This window comes from Myotis brandtii, unplaced genomic scaffold (genome assembly GCF_000412655.1).
Source record: "Myotis brandtii unplaced genomic scaffold, ASM41265v1 scaffold312, whole genome shotgun sequence".
NCBI lineage: Eukaryota > Metazoa > Chordata > Mammalia > Chiroptera > Vespertilionidae > Myotis > Myotis brandtii.
In genome coordinates this window covers 4,636,421-4,642,420 of record NW_005361955.1, presented here as the reverse complement: position 1 = coordinate 4,642,420, position 6,000 = coordinate 4,636,421, and the positions used below count along the sequence as shown (strand labels likewise).

Sequence of the window (6,000 nt, the reverse complement as noted above, 5' to 3'; positions counted from 1 at the left end):
AGAGAGAGAGAGAGAGAGAAATGATCAGTTGACTCCCGTACTCACCCTCACTGGGGATCAAACCCACAACCTAGGTATGTGCCCTGATGATGCCCAACCAACTGAGCCACTTGGCCAGGGCCACTTGTTTACAGTGTTAATTCTTCTTTTAGTTGTTGAAATCTAACCATAGGGTTTTTCTACTTGGCGGGGAGGGGGGTGTCTTTTTAGAACTAAAGAATTTAGAATTTCTAAAAATGCAATTGCTCTTATCCAGACCATCTATATGTCATTTCTCAAATTCTTCACAAGCTATTTCTTTCAGGTTTACTATATAAGGGGATGGGGGAAATTGATAGGTACTTTGTGACTTATGGCTAATGATATGTATCAAAACATTTATTTTCTTTCTTGGGAAGCAACAAATTTTGTTTAATTTTTTTTAAAAATATTTTTTTATTCATTTCAGAGAGGAAGGGAAGAGGGAGAGAGAGAAACATCAATGATGAGAGAGAATCATTGATCAGCTGCCTCCTGCACGACCCCTACTGGGGATTGAGCCTGCAACCTAGGCATATGCCCTTGCCTAGAATCGAACCTGGGACCCTTCAGTCTGCAGGCCGACACTATCCACTGAGCCAAACCAGTTAGGACATGTTTAATTTATTTTTATGCTGATTTTAAAGTTAAGTATGCCCAATTGTAGAATATTTGGAAAATACAAAAATGTATAAAGGTGACAATTTCCCATTCTACTAGAGATAACAACTATTACCATTTTAATATTTTTTACTCCCATTATCTTTTTAGCGTGGAGATTTGGCAGGGTATGAGTAGTTTCTGATTTAGACAGGAGCAGGAAAAGGAGAAAGACCCTCACACTATGCATGTTGCCAGGTTGAATTTGTTGTGTGCTGCCTTTCTGTTGATGCCTGTTAAGTCTGGGTCTGCATGCCCAATATGCTCAGGCCTTGGTGAACGTGTATGGATTCCAGCCTGGGCAAATTTGATACCAGCTTTCTCTTTGGTGCTGTCCCCAATCTAACTGGGGGCATCCTCAGCAGCGCACTGATGCTGTGCACCATTGATACTGGCATCTGAATTAAAAGAAGGAATTTTCAGAGTCAGTGGTTTCTTAATTTTCTTTTGATCAAAGAAAAAAAAATTCAAGGAAGGTATGGTGCCCTTCTGCTCTAGCAGAAGACTAGACCTTTGTACACTTTTAGGAGATAGAGATTTCAGTTTGAATACAGTTGTCCATGACAGCCAGTAAGCATGCAAGGCTTAACAGTTAATTTCTATAAGAAACAACTTAACACATTGCGTACCGCTCAGGAGTTTTCTCGTGTTTTGCGCGCCATCTGTTAAGGACCGCTCATGAGTGTTCTCGTTTTTCACGCGCCATCTGTTATGGACCTTAGATGTCAACACACTGTCTTGTCCACTGTGGGGCGCGGTTACAGTGTTTTGGCCAGGTTCAAGCCTCGGACTAATGAAAGGACAGGGTCCTCTCACTGCCAAGTGCAAGTCCCAGCTGGAGGGCAGGGCCCTCCCAGCACAATCATAGCCAACGGCTGTGGTTGTAAGCTTGAACCTATGGTCCGAACACGGGGCCCCACGTGCCTTTGTACACCCAAAAGGTTGTCAGGTGATATGAAGCAGCATGAACCTACGTGTATTCCAGTGAGTGGAAAGAAAAAATTTCCTACGAGAGCCTGCAGAGTTTGTGCCGCCCATGGAAAAAGGAGCGAATCTAGATACTTATGTATTTTGTTTGGTTCCTCTTCATAGAGAAAAATGTTTTACGCAGTACCATACGTTAAAAACGTACTAGGAACTTTAATTGTTTAATTGTTTTTGTAAATAAAAATGTTATAATTATTGAAAAACAACACCTAAACTGCATTATGATCTGTAGTTATGATTTAAATAACGTGCAGTTTGCCCAAAAACGTGCGGTCCCTGGTGTATGTCTTAGAGATTTCTATGCGGTATGCATTGTGTTAAGATGTTTCCAAAGGATTTTCTTTTAGACGAATTTGCTAGGACCTGTTAAGTTTATTAAATTCTGAGCAACATGATTTTGACTTGATCTGCATTCAGACAGGTGGGTGAGATTTTATGTGTGTGAATGTTTTCAGTTTTTTATTTGAATGGCTTTCTAGTATAGTGTTTCAGTTCAGAATTAGGTTTCAATTCAGAATTAGGTTTGTCTTGTACATTCAAATAATCTCTTGCCAGAGTTCCTTTTTGTTACTAACACTAAAACGTTTACAATTTCTGACTTGAGGCAGTGATTTATTAGCCAAAAATGAACGGAACAATAGCTAAACCTGAAAACAGGAAGAAATAGGTGTTTAAGAAAGTGAGACAAGTATTTAATATTCTGCTTTCCCAACTAGTTTCTATGGCACAGGGCAGGTGTGGTATGGAAAGAGGATCACAGTTCAGAAATGTGTACGCTGAGGTGACTGGAAAGAGGAGGAGAAGCATTTTATTTAACTAGAGGCCCAGTGCATGAAATTCGTGCGCTTAAGGGGTCCCTCAGTCCAGCCTGCACACTCTTGCAGTCTGGGAGCCTTCAGGGAATGCCCGCGGGGAGTGGGCCTAAGCTGTCAGTCGGACATCCTTAGCGCTACCTCGGAGGTGGGAGAGGCTCCCGCCACCCCTGCTGCGCTCACCAGCTGTGAGCTCGGCTTCTGGCTGAATGGTGCACCCCCTGTGGGAGCTCACTGACCACCAGGGGGCAGCTCCTGCGTTGAGTGTCTGCCGCCTGGTGGTCATTGCTCGTGATAGCTACCGGTCATTCTGTGGTTCGGTCGATTTGCATATTAGCCTTTTATTATATAGGATTGTATAGCTGATGTTTATTGAATGCCTATTGTGTGCCAGGAAATGTGCTAAGTATTTCACAGTAACTTTTCCCTTTATTAAATCATCGTCGTATCAGATCTGCATGTAGAGCTATCCAGGGCATGCTGACTGAACTTGAAGTTACAGCATAGGGTGATAAGTAGAATCTTGCAAGTATCATTTGGCTTGGTGAAATTGGATTCAGGATTGGAAAATGGCAATTCAAGGAAATAACTTGTTGGCAGGGGGAGGGCTGAACTGTATGTAGAAGAGAGGACGATAAGGTATTTCTGTAGAGCACTGCAGGAAGAGGATGCCATGTTCTTGATGGAAATCTAAACTTGGGCACCAAAATTAGAAGTGTATTAGTTGGATGTTGGCATTGAGTTGCATTTGCCTACAAGCAGAGTAGCTGGCAAGTTCTTGATGTGTCCTGCTGAATATTTTATCTGTGAAGGGAAGAAGAAAAGCCTATGGGAGGACTGTATCTAGCCAAGTGAGAGGGAGCTAGCTAGGTCTGGTTCCTGTACCTAATATTTTCCAGAAAGATTGGAAAGTACAGAAAAGCAAAAGAATTGGGGGAGGAGGGAACGACACACTAATTATTCTGCTATCCAGAGCAAACCATAGTTAACTTTCCTTGCTTATCTGTGTTCATAAATTTAACTGTTTACTGTCCTGTTTAATTCCAAAGAATTAGGTCCTGGATAGTTTGTGGGTTGCACATATCAGCCAGTATGTTTATCAGAATCTCTTGGTTTCTGGAGTTGGAAAGCCAGGGTGAATAGATTGTCTCTCCCCTCTTGGGCTGGGCAGGCTGAACCAGATTGCTTCTGTCTGCATTTGTGTTTGACTGGAATGAAATATTGAGGTAATGATTATGCAAGAGCTGCTGGGAGGGCCACTCCCAAGAGAGACTGATTAACCCTGGAATCCCTGGAAATAATGGATCTGTGGGAACCTGAGCTTATGCAGGCAGAAGAGAGTAATTATGCTGGGTAAATAATTTATCTGCACTTCATTCACTCCTGATTTTTTATTCAGCCAGGTTTCTGCTGAGGACAAATGCTCTAGATTTGTCCAGTCCAGCCACAAGCTCCTGCCTACTAACAATTCTTCTATCTTAACTAACATTTATGAAATTCAGATGTTTTACAAAACGTTATTTATTTTTAATCCTCACCTGAGGGTATGGTTTTATTGATTAATTTAATTTATTTTTTTGAGAGAGAGAGGGAGAGAGAGAAAGAAACATCCATTGATCGGTTGCCTCCCATATGTGCCCGGACCAGTGATCAAACCCAAAACCTGGGTATGTGCTCTGACCAGGAATCTAACAGTGACCCTTTAGTGTATGGGACGATGCTCCAAACAGCTGAGCTACCTGGCGAGGGCCAAATATTATATTTTTAATGTCATTGTCCCTTGGAGAATTGCAAGGGAAAATTGGTGGCATGTTTTATTTTTTAATTTAATTTGTTTATTTATTTATTTATTGTCTAAAGTTTTACATATGTCTCCTTTTTCCTCAATTGACCCCCTCCCCTATCCCTTCCCAGCCCGGACAAGCCCCCACCGCCCCAGTGTCTGTGTCCATTGGTTATGCTAATATGCATGCATATAAGTCCTTTCGTTGCTCTCTAACCCCCCTCCCCCGGTGGCATGTTTTATAAGCACTTGTCATAGAATCAAGGAAATATGTGTTGTATGTACATGCTTTTAAAATAAGAAATTAGGAAGTTAAAAAGAAAGAAATAATCATTTTGAAACTTAAAAAAATATATTTTCCTTTTTTAAAATATATTTTTATTGATTTCAGAGTGGGAGAGAGATATAGAAACATCAGTGATAAGAGAGAATCATTGATCAGCTGCCTCCTACATGCACAACACTGGGGATTGAGCCCGTAACCCAGGCATGTGCCCTGACTGGGAATCGAACCATAACCTCCTGGTTCATGTATTGACGTTCAACCGATGAATCAGGCTGCCTGGGCGAAAGTAATCGTTTTGAATGATTTTTCCACTTGTGAACATGTTCTCTTTTATTAAATATACTTTGAAAAATATGCTTTTTATCATTTGTGTCATAGTCCACCCAAAGAACTGTACTAGTTTTACTGCCCTAAAGAATTATATTTTGGAAGCAGGAATTCAACATTGGAATTATAATCTCTTGCAACTGCCTGCCTCTGTAGAGGTTCAAGGAGGGCTGATGTGTTCAGGAGGGCATCCAGCCAGCTATAGATATTGGAACTAGCCCATCTTTAAAGCGCCTACCAAGCATTCTGTGATTTTGGTTCTTTCGGTCATTTTCCTTTAGTTGAACACACAGGTTAAACAAGAGTTACATTAGAATTGGTACTGGCTCAGTGCTTCTGTTATGAGAAGAGGTAGCACAAGTGTTAGACTCGAAAGTGTCATTCTCAAGTGAGTATCACCTGACTCAAATTACCAAAAGCATGGTACTATTTGATGTAAAAAATACAAAATGAATTATATTCCACAATTGAAAAAAAACTACTTATGAAAACATTAAGTTTAAGACGAGGTAATTTGTTTATAATGAATTAATACGTTTGTTCTAAACCTGGACTTGAGGAAAAATTAAGGCCTAGCCCTACTTTTTCATTGAAATCATTAACAGTATGTGTATTTTATTAATAAAGGTTTAAAAATAGCTAGAGTTTTATAAAAAGAATATATCATATCTGTAGGTATTCACCTGGAAGAATATCTGATTTTGGTTGAGTAAAGAAAATATGTATAGTATTTATCTGAAAACCAGGCATTGATATTGAGTATGTATAGGAAAAGGTGTAGAAGGTAATTACCTCTTGGGAGTAGAGCTGGGGAGAATGAGGGGAAGGACATTTAGCTTGTACTTTCTGTTCCTGAGCCCCATTCTGCCCCTGCAATCCCAAATAAGCCTTGTATAGTGGTTGCTATGTGGACTGCCTGGGTTCAGATTTGGTGGCACTACAGCTTCTCAGCTGCAGCTTACTTGACTTCACTTGGAGCCTCAGTTTTTTCAACTGCAGGATGGGCTAAGAGCAGTACTTAACTTAGGGTGCTTGTGAGGGATGTAGGTCATAATGTACCTTAAGTGCTTTGAGTACTACCTGGCTCTTTAGTAAGACCTATTAAGTCTTACTGTTACTGAACATTA

The 6,000-nt window shown here is 40.6% G+C and overlaps 1 protein-coding gene across 1 annotated transcript in view; it reads left to right on the top strand.

Moving 5' to 3' along the window:
• TATDN2 (TatD DNase domain containing 2) overlaps nt 1-6,000 on the top strand; it is a 32,541-nt gene that overhangs the window by 21,084 nt on the left and 5,457 nt on the right. The gene's annotated exons all lie outside the window — the stretch shown is intronic.